This window comes from Nycticebus coucang, chromosome 9 (genome assembly GCF_027406575.1).
Source record: "Nycticebus coucang isolate mNycCou1 chromosome 9, mNycCou1.pri, whole genome shotgun sequence".
NCBI lineage: Eukaryota > Metazoa > Chordata > Mammalia > Primates > Lorisidae > Nycticebus > Nycticebus coucang.
The window spans coordinates 40,936,814-40,953,732 of record NC_069788.1 but is presented as its reverse complement, the minus strand read 5'-3'; the positions used below and the strand labels follow the sequence as shown (position 1 = coordinate 40,953,732).

At 37.8% G+C, this 16,919-nt stretch overlaps 1 protein-coding gene across 2 annotated transcripts in view; it reads right to left on the bottom strand.

Moving 5' to 3' along the window:
• Positions 1–16,919, bottom strand: part of BTBD9 (BTB domain containing 9) — a 478,407-nt gene that overhangs the window by 394,787 nt on the left and 66,701 nt on the right. The gene's annotated exons all lie outside the window — the stretch shown is intronic.

Genomic DNA, 16,919 nt, shown 5'->3' with positions numbered 1-16,919 from the left:
CTGTCTCAAAAAAAAAAAAAAAAAACTTCTGAAGATCAAGAAGTGAATTGGATTCCTACAGACTCAGATTCAATAGGGTATATTTTAAAACATATGCTTTGCAGTATCAAAAGCATAGGGAAATGGGGGCGGCGCCTGTGGCTCAGTGAGTAGGGCGCCGGCCTCATATGCCGAGGGTGGCGGGTTCAAACCCAGCCCCGGCCAAACTGCAACCAAAAAATAGCCGGGCGTTGTGGCGGGCGCCTGTAGTCCCAGCTACTCCGGAGGCTGAGGCAAGAGAATCGCTTAAGCCCAGGAGTTGGAGGTTGCTGTGAGCCATGTGACGCCACGGCACTCTACCCGAGGGCGGTACAGTGAGACTCTGTCTCTACAAAAAAATAAATAAATAAATAAAAAATAAAAAAAGAAAAAAAAAAAAGCATAGGGAAATGGAAGTCATCATAATATAAAAATACAATATTTTTTTCCTCCTGTTATACAGACAGCCATTTCATTGGCTATCTTTCTCTCTCTTCAACCCTTCCCTTATGGATCCTTCTAATTTTCATTTAAACATGCTTTAGTTAATGCCTCGAGTCTTTAAAAAGCACATGTATTTCCAGCTTTTATGCTTTATCTTTATTCACCTGCATAGCAAGTTTTTCAAAAAAGCTATCTATTCTTTCTTTCTCTATATCCTCATCTCCCAAAACTTTTCTGTAAGTTCAACTCCTTATTTAATTAAAAAAAGTTACAGCAAGCATAACAAAAGATAAATAAAAACCTAATACTATCTTCATCCTTTTCTTGCTCTGCCCTTCTTTTCCTAAAGTAATCAACATGAAAGTTTGATGTATAACCTTCCACAACATTCTCTGTTCTCATATAACAAACATTTATATACATTATGTAAGGCCGTTTGATTACTGACAAAAGCAGCATCATAATTAAAACTATGTGTTTTTAGTTTTACGTGTTTTCCATCTGCAATATGTGTTATTCATCTAATAATTTTTATGTAAATCCTTCTAGGTCAATTCATAATGATATAATTAATTCTTTTTTTTTTTTTTCTGAGACAGAGTCTCATTATATTGCCCTCGGTAGAGTGCTATGGCATCACAACTCACAGCAACCTCAAACTCTTGGGCATAAGTGATTCTCTTGCCTCAGCCTCCCAAGTAACTGGGACTACAGGAGCCCACTATAATGCCCGGCTACTTTTTGTTGCAGTTGTCGTTGTTTAGCTGGCCCGGGCCAGGTTGGAACCCACCAGCCTTGTTGCATGTGGCTGGCACTGTACCCACTGTGCTGCAGATGCTAAGCCAATATAATTAATTCTTTTTAATTTTAATTAATTCCCTTATTAATGGGCAGTTCAGTAGTTTTCAGTTGTTTGATACTATAAACAATGCCTCAGGCCGGGCATGGTGGCTCACACCTGTAATCCTAGCACTCTGGGAGGCCGACGCAGGTGGATTATTTGAGCTCATAAGTTCAAGACCAGCCTCAGCAAAAGCAAGACCCCATCTCTACTAAAAGGCAAGAGGATCACTTAAGCCCAAGAGTTGAAAGTTGCTGTGAGCTTATGACGCCACAACACTCTAATTAGTCTCAAAAAAAAAAAAGAGCTAAGCCTCATAACATTTTACATACTTACTTTCTTTGAATGAATTTTACCGACAGGGGCATTGCTGGCTCAATGGGTGTGTGTATGTTTAATTTCATTATTAAGTGTGCACTTACTTCCTTAACCCATTCTAATCTCACTTTTACCCCTACTGATTTTACTGTATCAGTAAAACTGTTCCTGCCAAGGTCAGCAGTGCACTTTGTTGCCTGGGCTAGGAGCACTCCCAATCTCTCACCTACTTGACCTCTCAGCAACGTCTGGCATCATTGACCTATCCATCCTTCTTGAAACTACACTTCCTTATTTGTCCTTCTTTTACTGGATGTTCCTTTCCCATTTCCTTTGGCAACTTCTCCTCTTCTACTTGAACAAATTTTGGAGCACATCAGACTCACTTCTAGGTCCTTTTTTCTTCTTTCTCTATACTCTACCACATTCTATCTCTTTTGGATCAAATAAATTTCAGCAGCTTCAAATATCATTTAACAACTTCTCTTAAGTTTCTATTTCCAGCTCAACCTCCTTTTTCAGCCCCAACAATGCTCCTTGGAAATTTCATGAGCTAAAGAATACATCTCAAATCCATTCATTTCTCTCTAACTCCACTGCCATTATCTTTACATGCATGCAACCACCACACTTCTACTGCACTACAACTCAGGTCTACGGACTTACCCCCTTGCTTCCCACTCCTATCCACCTCAGTCCACTCCCCACAAAGGAGACAAAGTCAGATTATGTCACATCCTTGATTAATGCCCTTCCCAGGGACTGCACTTTTGATAGACTGCTACTAAGTTTTTAATGGCACTCACCCCCAGCCCTGAAAAACTTAGTCATTGCCTACCTCTCCCCTCTATTCCACTGCCACTGTGTAATGACAATGACTTCTTTCCATTTCCTAAAAGAGGCCAAGGTCTTTCCTTCCTGGAGGTGTTCCTATCTGTCTCTGCTCCAAACACTTTCCCCTTTTGTCTTTGCCTATCTAATTCCTAATCATCCCTTAGCCTTGTACTTAAATACATGTATCTCTTCCCTAAAAGATCTCCCTTGATGCCCCATTTTAAACTGTATTCCTCTTTTATATCTTTAGTGTCCACTTGTGCTTTTCCTTCTCTGCATTTATAATAGTTTATAATTCTTCCTTTACCAGTCATTATTTTCTTTAATATCTGACTCTCCTACTAAGCTAAAAGCTCTACAAGAGACTGGGAATATGTATTCAAAATTCTCCACTGTAGCTCTAGTACTTAGCATGGCACTCAATAAGTATTTGTTGAATGAGGAATACTTTATATTTCATTTGGGAAATCAAAAATTTCCTGGAGGAAGTGGCATTTCAGCTTCTAAATGAATAGATACAATTTTAGGAATGGGTATGAGAGAAGAGCGTTTCAGAAAGAGGAAACTGAGACAAATATTTGGTACTAACTAGAGATTTGTAATCCAGAATCTAATACAATCCTGTCCCCCAAGCATAAAATTACAATCTCACCACATAAAAGCAAAGGAGACAAAATAACAAAGAATATTACCATTTTTTCTCAAATAATTATTTTGCAAGTAGTTAAAACTTTTTCACAACTTCTGTCTACCAACGTTTCCCGTTTACCAGCAACATACATTCCAAACTTTAAAACTCTTTGATGCGGGTGGCACCTGTGGCTCAGTGAGTAGGGCGCCGGCCCCATATGCTGAGGGTGGTGGGTTCAAACCCAGCCCCGGCCAAACTGCAACAAAAAAATAGCCGGGCGTTGTGGCGGGCGCCTGTAGTCCCAGCTGCTTAGGAGGCTGAGGCAAGAGAATCACGTAAGCCCAAGAGTTAGAGGTTGCTGTGAGCCGTGTGACGCCACGGCACTCTACCCGAGGGTGGTACAGTGAGACTCTTGTCTCTACAAAAAAAAAAAAAGACTCTTTGATGCAACTTCTTTTTTTTTTTCTCTATATTCAGTCAGTCAAAGTTTAACTGGTTTTTCTTTTGAAATGTCTCTTACAGCTCTTCTCTTTTTCATTTCAACCAAAGACATCCTAATTCAAGCCCCCTTCACTAACAGGATTATTGCAACCTTCTCCAAAATCAGAGTGTCTTACCTGGGTACTACTGACACTTGGAGCTGAATGATTATTTGTTGTAGGAAGTTGTCCTGTTCATTGCAGGATATTTAGCAGCATCCCTGGCTTCCATCCACTATATAAAAGTACAAGGAGTTCCCATTCCCTCAAAAATGTCTCCAGACATTGCCAAATGTCTCCTGGGGGAGGGGATCACCCCAGTTGAGAACCATCATCCTAGAAGACCTCATAAGAAAAGCTCTAACAAAAACTGAATACATCCTTGAGGCTAACTTAACTTTTCATCTTTTCCACGAAAATGTGGGTACCTATCAACAAACAGATGCACAGTTACTTAATTTTACAAATACAGTTAATCAAAAATCTGTACAATAAAACAAATATTTTCTTATTAGTTCAACAAAGTTTAAAAATAAGTATAACGCCATTGTTGATAAGGATGTGGGAAAACAGGTTCTTCCATACACTAATGGAAATAAACTGGTACCAATACTTTTGAATAGCATTTAGCAACATGTTTTACATTTTAAGATGATTTTAATTCTTTGATTATGCTTATTTATAGAGAGTCAGAGAAGTGAGCAAAGACTTTCTTATTCTATAACAGCAAAACAGGAAACATCCTAAAAGTCCCTGAATAGGGAACTGGATGGGTAAATAACTGGACCTTCAGAATACTATGCTGTTGTTAAAAAGGATAAAGCAGAATTTTTATGTACTAATATTGAATGACAGCCACAGTGAATATAAAGATATATGCTCAAGGTTTATATAGCAGGTACTACATAATAACATTTTGTAAATAATATGTTTATGCATGTTTTCACATAGAAGACTAGAATATATTCATGAAGTATGTAAATACGTCAAAACATTAACAAAATTCCTGTAGTCAAATCACATTTTAAATATATTAGAGGAACTGTTAAAATCTTCTTTAAAAATATCTTGGAAAAGTCAAATTTATAAATCTTCAGTTCATTTAAAGCACACTTACACATATTCGCCACCTTTATTTCAAATATTTCAGATAATTCAGATATCAGATATTTCAGATAATTTTCTTAACCATATTTTTGCCCTAGAGGAATCAATGGTAAAAAGGAAGCTTACAGTGAAAAATATATTTTGTACATGTCAGCTTATCGATGTGAAACATCTATGAATCATATTGAGAATATGTCCCTTGAAATTCAAGAAAACAATATGTTTATACAAAGAATGTGCCCCCAAAGTTCTCCAATAAAGAAAAGTGTTTAATCAAAATATCTGTTGACAGCTGGTTAGTGCTGATTCTAAAGTAGAAAAGAAAATCAGTGTCATTGTGTCTTTTGTTTTGTGTATAAGAGCTGAAAATGCAAATAAGCCCAAAATGGAGACTCATTATCTGTTTTACACTTCAAGTGTGATTTTAAGCACAGTAGGTATATATACACACACACATCCAGAATACACATATATCTCAACAAACCATGCGCATCATCTGTTCAGAACTGGGAAACGCATGCATGCTTCTAAAACATTAAATGGAAGGCAGATGGTAGTCACTGATCAACAGACATAAAATAAAATCTTTCTAAATCCTGCTCCCTCTAACAGTCCTTCTAATTTTTTTCTTTAGAAAATTATCAAGCAGTTTATTCATTACTGTTGATTTGCAACTCCAAAATTATAATGGGCAATGCAAAAGAGGATTTCAAAGAAGGAAAACTATCTTTTGGCACAGATTCTCTTTCATAGTCTTAGATAGGATATAACACTAACTTTGAAACTTACAGCCTACTACAATTTTATCAGAATCTAATGTGTAAATTAGCTCTTTCTATAACTGGAGGTTTAGCTTTCAAAATACATAATTACTGATCATTTTAGTCTGCATCACATTTCCTTTACAGGGTGAGATGAACTAAAACAGCTATTACATCCTAATAGCTTCATAATGTGCACAGAATTTCGATGACTATTAGAAATTAAACCTATAGGGCGGAGCCTGTGGCTCAGTGAGTAGGGCGCCGGCCCCATATGCCGAGGGTGGCGGGTTCAAACCCAGCCCCGGCCAAACTGCAACCAAAAAATAGCCGGGCATTGTGGCAGGCGCCTGTAGTCCCAGCTGCTCGGGAGGCTGAGGCAAGAGAATTGCTGAAGCCCAAGAGTTGGAGGTTGCTGTGAGCCGTGTGATGCCACAGCACTCTACCGAGGGCCATAAAGTGAGACTCTGTCTCTACCAAAAAAAAAAAAAAAAAGAAAGAAATTAAACCTATAGCTTCTTATCAGGCAGAACATATTCGTGTGTATATGTGACCCACATTATTTGGAAGAACAATTATTAACTTATGAAATTATAATTTGAAACATAATGAAGTGAGGCTGCTAAGGAAAATATTACAACTCTTTTAAAAGAGTTCAAAACCACCAGTCCACTCTGATCAGCCCCCCCCACCCCCTTTCTTCACATCAATAAAGCACTTTGGGCTGAAGAAAGTCCAAGTGTTCATGCTACCACATTCCTTGCAGAGATCAAGCCCATTTTCATACTGAATATGAATTTTTAGAAGGTGACCCAAGCCTGGCACTCTGCCCAGAATTTCTGGCAGCCGATAAGCAATCTGGTTTTACTTCTGGCCTACTCTCCCCTGAGCTAACCTTGTATCCACAGAAAGCACCCTGATCTAGGGAACTTGTACCATTTATAATGATCACTGAGAAAGCTCTGATGGGCTCATTAACCATGGGACTTGTACTCACAATTCTCTTTAAACATATTTTCTGTGGAAAGAAATTATAAAATCTTATTTCTTAGTATTTCTCTCTAACACTGGAAAAAAGAACAGTGTTAACAGAATATTTTCCAAAAAAATTGATTATTATATAGGAACCTGCATTCAGGGATGTTAGAGGCCTAAAGAGATTCAATGAGATATGTGATGACAACTATTACCCAAGAAATATAAACCAAGGGACAGGAACCATAAAATAATTAGATATACAAGATATACTACATAATTAATGGCTAATTGGGCAATTCCAGCTATAAATGCTAAAATGAAAGGTCAGAGCCATCACAGCTAGGCAGTGCAGGGTGAAATTTTGATTAGTAAGACAATAAAAAGGTATTTTCTGTAAGAACCAAGGATAAAACTATGCAAATATAAGGACCCAATGAGGGAAGACTTTGAGTAAAGAGTTTAGATTTGGCCAAGTCCAATGCTGAGTCCACCTTTTATAAGTACCCTGAATATACAGAACATCCTTTATTCCTTATTGTGCCTGCACTATCCCTTGGTCCTTTAAGACTCAGTTCAAACCCTTTCTTTGGTAGGATTCCCGATAACTACTCTCCTATATATACTATATATAATCTTTATTGTTATACTTATCATATTTTACTTTATCAATTTTTAGAAGGCTGTCATTCCCATTATATCATGAAATTCTTGAGAATAGCAACTGGGTCTTGTTCATCCTTTCATGCCCAGAACCAAAGTTAGGTGCCTGCAATATAGCAAGTGTTCAATAAATGTCCGATGAGTGAATATCTGAACAAATAAATCCTATAAGTAATAAAGTAGAATTGAGAAGAAGAAAAGCATGAGAAAAAGAAGTCTAATGATTACCTAGGAAGGTCTTTCTGAACTTAATCCTGGGCCTAACTGCTCAAATATAGCAGAACCAAATATAGTTCTTGCTCTTCCAAAGTGAAGAAGAAACAATACTGTTTGTGGTAATAATAACAGGCTATTAGCGTTATCAACATCATCTCATGCAACAGGCCTATTAAGACACCGATTTATATTCTAAAATTATAAAATAAAATGCTAAGGAAAAGGACAACTCTTCTATTTTCTCATGTCCCAATCCTCCCACTACACAAAAAAGCAGCTCAACATTTTATTATTCTTTAAACAAAATTAAAAAAAAAAAAGGCCTGGATTCAATTGAGTAACTTAGGCATAGCAGCTATTTCTCAAAGGTCTTACTGAACATAAAATACAGTCGTTTTCAGGTTTTTCTTTAATTTGTTTTTCCCCTTCATAAGAAGATTCTAGGCAAAAATAATAAGTAGAAAATTTCTCAACTAAAAAAAAGCAACTCAAGATGTGAATAGATCTTATGAAGAGACATTTTATTATATATAAAACTTGTTTCTAAACACAGCTGAAGCAAAACAAACTAGAAATTAAAAACATCAGATTCATTCTGTAGTAATAGTCCGAAATGATCTTACAAGAAACTATGGGGCAGAGAAATTCAAAGCTCTATTGACAAACTGACAGTACACACCTAGCTAAAAGACTACTACACTCCCTTTGGAACATTTTTAAAAAGATAACGTTCCCAATTACTCATCATAATTATTAGTATTACATGTGCTTGGAGTCAGGGCAGCTGAGTCCAGCACTAACAGAATTTGGCCACAACAGGCCTTATCCTACAGCATTCCTGGAAATTCTTCTCCCAAAAAGGCAGCAAGAGCTTCTTCAGGGCTTCTCTTTCTTTTTCTTTTTTTTCCAGAGCTAGTTCTGTACCTCAATTCCTGCAGCAGCAATGTAATGAGGGGTCAGACAGACCTAACTGCAAATTTAGCTTTTCTACAACTCAGTTTCCTCATTTGTAGAGTTAAGGTAGTAGTTTCTCTCATAGGGCTATTGTGAAAATCACATAAGGTAATGATATGCACCTGGCCTATAGAAGATGCTTAATAAATATTAGACTATTCCCTTCCTACCCCTCCCTTGAGGTTCTATAACCTTGTTTCTCTTTATCTTCATTCCTCCTTTTTTTCAGTTTTCTGATTCCTTATAAATATTTAGAGAATCTACCTCCTATTTCCTTTGAGTTACTCTTCTATTTATTTCAAAATCCCAAAGGAAGTTTTGAAAAAACTTATTTTACATGAAACTGAGTAAGTGTACTACATAAGCCCTATGCTTTGCAGATGATGACTCGAGAGCTAGCTAGGATGAGAATGTACATCTATGAATTGCAGACATAATTAATGCTCCACATCAGTAAAAAGACTTAAACAGTACAAATAGTTTCAGATGTTATTTCACAAATCACAGACTTCAGAACAATTTATATTTAAATATGGTTTTGCAACAAAGCAATTTTCAAATTTTCTTTGGCTCTAAGCAAAACTGTTATAATTTAGTGACACCATGTGGCTACATTTTGCTTTGCATTCTTAGAAGAAAATGTCCCTCTGTATGCAGGGTTGCTCTATGCTAGTTCAATTACAGTATGTCAAAGTTGTAGGAAGAGGAACAATTCAAACTAAGTATGAACTAAAGCAATTCCTTTTCTTTTTTTTAACAATGAAACTTCCTCTTCCTTTTACATCTGAATAAGACATTTTTTTTGAATTGTGAAGCTCTCAAATAACATGAAGATAGTAAAGGTTGAATATAATTCTATGATTCTAAAGCATCTGATGAATCTCTGAATAAGGTAAAGTGTCTGCCTTTAAAAGTAAATAAATATATCAATGTCTACTTGGAGGAGGTGGAGGGACAGAACAGAAAAAAAAATAAGACAAACATGCTTTTATACAGTGTTAATATGGTAGGGAAAGAATGCTTCCATAAATAGTAATGCTTATTTCTTCCACTGTTTCATGTCTCATAGATCTATAGCACTGTGTAGGTACTATAATCTAATGAGAATGGGTGAAAAAAATTATGCTTGCATACAATTATTTTGTATCTAATGATGGCAGGAATAAGGAGAGACCTGGAATGAATGGTAGCAATAAAAGAGATTAAAGTGCCTTATACTAAAAAACAGTACAGTTTTAGTATTCATCTAATGAGGCCTCCTGCCGTAGACCAGCTATTCCTGAATAACATTCAATGTACACCAAAGAAAACCTAAATATCCTAAACAATGACCAGAAAATGTCACTTCCAGCCTAAAACACCCACCTCCCCTCTGTGGCATTCCCTAACTACCCTATCTACAATAACCCTCCTCCCCTGACCCCAGTCACTATCACAGCACCATCTTCACAACTCACGTAATTTCCTGATATAATTATTTGTTTGCTTATATCTGTTTCTCCCAAATTCCATGACAGCAGAAACCTTGGCAGTCTTCTTTAGTGTTATGACCCCAATATCAAGTACAATATGGAGAACAAAGTGGGTGCTTATTTGTTGAATGAGTGAATGATGAATGAATAAACAGAGGAATAAATGAAAAGAAATCTATTTTCTCAGCTGGTGAAGCATGCCTAAATTTCTTGTAAATGGAAAAAAAAAACATTCTTGTGAGATGTTTATCATCACTGATGGCCTCTAAGGGGACCCCTGTGACCAGAAGATAGGCTAATAGATACTCTATGACACCTTTTTTTATGACACTTTTGACCATTATAATTTCTTATTCTAAGAAAAGAGGAAAAGGAGGGAAGGAAAACTACAATAATTAAAAGACTTTCAACCAGAGTCAAATCACTGGAACACAGTGGAGCATCTGCTAGAATTCAGCTCATGATAAACATGGCTGTTCATATTCGTGCAGTTAAAAATGTTTATTGGATAAATAATTTTAGTCAGCTATCTTGACCTGAAAAGATACATGAAAAATATTCTTGTTGGATTAAATATTTAGATACAAATACTAAAAAAACAAATTGTAGAAAGCATACGAAAATATAATATTCTTTAATATTGGAGTGAGGAATACCCTTCTAAATATAATACTAAACCAGAAATCATAAAACGACTGTCAGATTTGACTACATTTTTTAAAAGGCAAAACTCTAGATGGCACAAAAAACAATGAAACACTAAAAATTAATAACAAATTGCACATTATGTGTACATGGCAGGCAAAGGATGATGCCACATAAATACAAATGTTATCAATGTATCAACACAAAGACTTCACAAGACAAAAAAAAGGATAATCATCTCAGAAAAAAATATGCAGAAGAACAGGCTTTTCATAAACAAGTACTAAAAGAGGCTTTAACTCACTGATAAATTCAAAGCAAAATAAACTGTTTTACAAGTCATAACTCATATTGGCAAATGTTGACAATGCCTACATTGGTAAGGGTTCAGAGAAAGGCATTTTTATGTGTAATTGGTAGAAATCAGGTACATTTCCAGAAGGCAAGTTTTATCAATATTTAAAATATTAAAATTTTATGAGAAACATTTCCATTTTGATAACTGGACAGGAAGAGGAGGAAAGGGAAGGAGGGAAGGAGAGGGGGAGTTAAGGGAAGGGAGGGGAGGGAGGGAAGGAAGAAACCCAATTTTGTGTTAACCTAGTTCATCCCCTCCTTATTCGTTGCCACATTACTTGTTGTCAAGTTGCATCCTTCTGAACACTCTTTCTGGCCTTGTCTTCAGCAAACTGTGATCCTCGGAATATTCCTCTGACCTTCCAAGCAGCCTCTCACATAAATACCTCTGCCACATACTCTTTTCTTCCCTCTTCCAACAGGCAAATCCTCGAGAACTTTTCTTTTGGTCCTGCTATTCTTCTCCCTCAACTCCCAAGTTTTACACCAAGATCACATTTATAATTCCAACCATGAATCATATGCACACTTTGAAATCACCTCTACCCATTTACATATTTTCAAGTCTCCTCATATTCCAGCAATATCATATGGTTGCTTAATCAACAGCACCATGTTGAGAAACAGCCAGAAATTTTTAAAAGCATCCCTAGAGTACTCACTATTCGCCATTCTTTACTAGTATTTTCTGTTCAGCCCTAGGCTCTATCATCTAAGAAAGCAGAGGAAAGGACTGGGAGAGAGCTTACTAGATAGCCACGACAATTTGAGGTTGTAGATAATGGATGAAGAAGAAATTGCCTTTCCTGAGGAAGAGAAGTTACAAGACATAGCATGGCTCTGAGGACATACAAAGGATTAGATATAAATTGATGAGTCACTTTTCTTCATCCCTAGTTAAGGGAGGAGAGAGGTGATTGGTCTAAACTTTTCACTGCATAAAGCAGTCCCCACATAACCCACAAGCATTCCTAAAAAGAGTCCAGAAAGAGCAGATCATTTCCCTCCATTATGGATAAAACAATTACCATTACAATTACTCTGGCTTTGAAGCCTGAAGTTATCCTTACAGTCACTAGATGTGATACACTATCTTGGCCTGGTAAATGTGGACTAAATTTCATTCCACGAGATAAATGAATGGCAAATTTTATATGTGTTTTACTAAAATAAAAAATGTTTTAACAAAATCAAAATATATAAAAACTGCTGGAAAGGCAAGTTTTATCAATATTTAAAATATTAAAATTGGATAAATAATTTTAATATTTATCCAATTTTAAATATTGGGCTGGCCCTGCCTGCCCCAGATTCCTGACAGTAGATCCCCAACCTTTCTAATGCCTCATTTCTCGTACAAAAATGGGCAGGCTGTTAAGATTTAAAAAAACAAAAAAATACCATGTAAGCACATTTTTAATTGCTATGCATGAACTCACAGTGTGGAAAAGAAACACTATTAGGCTTCTGCCCTAAGAAACAGTGTCCTCATAGCACTATGGCCAAAGAAGATGGCAGGGATAACTCTCTTTCCCTAAAGATCGTATACCTATTTGGAGTCTTTGAAATTAGGAAAAAATAATACAAATAACTGCTATTCACTAAGCCTCTACTTGCATCTAGGCACTGTGCTCAGTACTTGTCAACATACTTGTCATCTTACCTTTACATCAAACACCCCATGCAGAGGGTGTCATATTCCTGTTCTTTATGAGTTTAGATAACAGGGCTCAAGGAGGCACAATATTATCACAACACAAGTATAAGGAGAAACCAGGATTTGAGAAGAGCTTGATCTAACCCATAGCCCATAGTTTCTCTACTATCCAATGCTGACTTATATGCAAGTTAGCCTAAACAGAGTATCTCTCCTTTTGTGATTGTATTGGATATAATCTTTCATCAATACATGACACTCATATCCCTCAGGATTAATACCAAAATTCAGTTTCCTGAAAAGAAAAAAAAATCTACCATATTTTGCTGTGTATAATGCACTCCCATGTTTTTAGCTCAAACTTTCAGGGGGGAAAAAAAATCTTTCATTTGAATTCTTTAAAGGAGGGCAGAAGTGGCCACACAATGGCAACTCCTTTTCTTGCAAGAGGAGCTAGGCATGGAGCCAACTGCTGCAGAAGACAGGAGTGAGCCCAGGTTGCAGGTGAGAGGACTCCAGATGACCTGAGCACCCAACTTCCCAGCACACCCTCATCCCCACATCCTCTCATTTCCTATTCCCACCTATGTCTGTCAGTGGAAATATGGCCATGACCACTCCAATGAGAACTTTGGTGGGCTTATTTCCCAGGAAGCTAGTGTGAGGGGCCAAGGCTGGCCCTGCCTGCCCCAGATTCCTGACAGTAGATCCCCAACCTTTCTAATGCCTCATTTATCGTGCAATTGGCCCCATTCTGAGGCCCCTGGGACACCTCACTGACGAGGAAGATGTCTGACTGGGGTCTGGGAGACCTGGGCTCAGAGACCTGGTTCTACTAATAGCCTGCTGTTATGACCTTGGCCTCAGTCTCCATGATGTTTATGCCTGTGAAGGTATCTGGCAGCGAAGCATAAGAGCTTGGGAGTACCTGAGCCCACGGGTTGTAATTTTTAGCCTATGATTTGTCCGAACCCCCAAGGTGTTGAGTTGGTTATAATTTCCCAAACTTGCCAGTAGGAAGAACCATTTAGGATGTTTGTTAAAAGAATGGACACCCTGATCTTTCTCCTGAAGAGCTGACTGGCTGACCCATAGTGCATGGGTCACTATGGAAGTTTTGATACAGACTATGCTATGGTCCATTATGTCACTTCTAAGAAGTCCTTTTTAATTCACCCATGCGAGTTTCAACTTGCTCTGCTTATGGGTGTTGCTGGAAAGGCTTCATTTGTTTCTGTTCACATGTATTTTATATTTCCTGATTTTTGTGTATTTCAAAACTTTTATAATAACCTACATATTTGGGTGTGACTTAGGAATCTCATCTTAACCAGTTATCCATGTGCTCTGTAAGATTTGCAAGTTTGGGAAAGACTGGTGTCATTCATTCTGATGTTACTCAGCGCCCAAGGTCTGGGTGGCTCAAGGAAGTCACGGTGTAGTCACTAAACATAAAAGTAAATGCAGAGTGCTTCACTGGGGTATCATCAGGGAATGCTTCCTCCTCACCATAGCCTCCCTGTGGCCTCAGAACGCGGCCAGCTGTGCGAGAGATGAGCCAGCCTGGAAAGGGCAGGGATCTACCATCAGGAGTCCAGGGCAGATAGGGCCGGCCCTGGCCCCTAACACCAGCTTCCCAGGAAATAAGCCCGCGGGAGTTCTCTGCAGAGAGGCTGCAGCAACATTCCCACTGATGTACATGGGTAGGAATAGTAAATGAGAGGGCGTGAGCATTAGGGTGGGCCGGGGGAAAGACAGCTGGGCAAGTCTGGCACTCAAGTCACCCGGACTAGTCTCACGTGCCACCTGGGCTTACTCCCAGCTCCTCCACATTCGCAGGCTCTAAGCTTTGCATGTCTCAAAAGAGAAGAAGGCGCCACCGCCCAGCAACTTCCGCCCTCCTTTCACCAAGGTCCTGATGCTACCTCTCGTCACTGTTGTGCCCACTTCCAAGATGGTGGTGTCCAGCGCGATCAGTTGGGTGGGCTCGAGGCTCCTGCAGTTGCAGAGCTTGCCCAAAATAATACACATCTCAGGGTATTATTTTGTATATAGACATCGTTTTTGCTTTCTAGAGACACATTTTTAATGCATAAACATAAATAAAAATTAAAAACATTTTAGAGATACAAAATTAGTACCACTCATGTAAAATGCACATCCTTATTTTTCCCTTTAAAATTTGGGCAAAAAAGTATGCATTATACACAGAAAAATATGGTAACCTTTGCAAACAGTTCAGAACCATTTACCACTGCAGAGAGTGAATATATGTGCATAGTAACACTAAATTAGTAATATAGTCAAGTGTCTTGATACCACAACACACACGCTAACATTTATAGAATACCTACTACATACAAGATCACAGTCTGAGTATTCTGCACGAACACCAAAAGATTAGGTAGGTACAGTGGCTCACTCCCATAACCCTAGTACTTTGGAAGGCTAAGGCAGGAGAAGCACTGGAGGCCAGGAGTTTGACTGAACAAGAGCAAGACTCCATCTCTACAAAAAATAGAAAAATGAGCCCAGCATGGTGACATACACCCATAGTCTCAGCTACTCAGGGGGCTGAAGTAGAAGGATCACTCAAGCCCGGGAGCTTGAGGATTTAGTGAGCTATGAAGAGAGTAAGACCCTGTCTCAAAAAAAAAAAAAAAAAAGAATACTAAAAGATTAGAATTCAGGCGTCCTCAAACTTTTTAATCAGGAGGCCAGTTCACTGTCCCTCAGACCGTTGGAGGGCCAGACTATAGTTTAAAAAAAAAAAAAAAACTATGAACAAATTCCTATGCACACTGCACATATCTTATTTTGAAGTAAAAAAACGAAACGGGAACAAATACAATCACACCGCCTCATGTAGCCCGCGGGCTGCAGTTTGAGGACCCCTGGAATACATAAGCTTGCCTCAAAAAGCTTATAATTTTAGTATGGTAGGCAAGACAAACACACAAAAGACAGTAAAGAACAAAGGCGACATACAAATGAGCAAATCAACATAATGCAAATTGAACACTTACATGCTAAGAAAATAAAAAATTTGTTTGCCTAGTAAAGTTCCTGGAAGAAGTATATTTAGAACAATGCTTAGGTAGTCAATAAATGTGACAATAAGAAACACCAAGACATCCTTGAATAACCAATTAATACTTATTCTTATGTTCATTTTTAATTACTATCAAAATTCTAACCAAGTATAAAAGGTAGTTTATGAAGGAATATAGCAATTAATATAACAAAGTGGTTATAATTTTTTTTTAATTTTCTAACCTGGATATCAAGATTCCTTCCTTTTTTTTAACACCACTTTTGCTCAGTTTTTCTCAGAGTTGGAAGGTGCTTCTACCAACACAACTAGCATCATGCATATAGCCAGACTCGAAACACAAAAAAACTATACCAAAGTCAAGGCCAGACAGGATCAACAAAATAAATAAAAGGGAAGTATATTTTCTAGAAGTCAGAGATCATGACTGAAGGCACTTATCTCCCTCCATACACACAACAGAAGCTTTCAGGTGAGTAAAGCACAAAGACTATCATATCTGATATTATATTCATGATGCTTTGTTCCTATTGTTTCAAATTAAATGCAAACGCAAGTCCTTCAGTCCATATCAGATGCTATGATTGCTATGCTGCCTGTTTTTTAATCAGATACAACCACCTGAGTCAAAGCAGACTCAATCTCCTCCTCCATGTGGGGGCCCCTCTGTCACTCTCAGAGTATCCCTAGGCAGCTCGGAGAAAAGAAATCTTCACTCAATTTCTTGTCCCTCTCATTTTAATCCATTCAGAACTCCTCTGATAAAAGAGCAACCAGCAGACTTGAGACACTTTAGTCCCTCTATGGGGAAATGAAATTGATTCTGTTCATTTTCACACAAGAGGATCCCTGGGTAACATTATGAACATTGATATCCATAAATAAAAAAAAAAAAAAATGTAGACATTCTTTACTGTGCCAGAGGCTAAAAGGTTTTGTGGAGATCCTGGTGGATCAGCCTTATGCTGTTAAATCATGAGTTTCACAAACATAAGTGTGACTTCCAGAAAAAGGAGTAAGTGCGTGGGCACCCCTGTCTGCTCCAAATCAGCCTCAGTGAGTGGTCAGGAGGAGCACAGGTGAGGGTGGGGAGGGGAGTGGCTTATACCCACCATTTCCTGTCCCTTCTCTTCCTTCCATACCTGAATGAATGAATCAATCACTTTCTGCCTTTGATCTTTTGACTTCAAGGGACAAAAATAGAATTTCAGGGGCTTTAACCACTGTTCTCAACTCCCAAATTTATCAATTTATATGTTTTATAGAATTTCATTAAAAAGTTTAAATGATGGCTTATGCCTAAAGGGAGACCATGAAGTATTAAAATAGCTTTTTGATACTTTTTTAAAAAATCTTACCTGAGGTTGCAATACATAATAATAAAAGGAGAAGAGCTCTGGTTGAAGCTGGAGCCTCCTTTACCCCAAACTCAACCCCACATGAAACACCTGTTCTGTCAAACCCCATTTGATAACCACTGATCTAGAGAAAAACA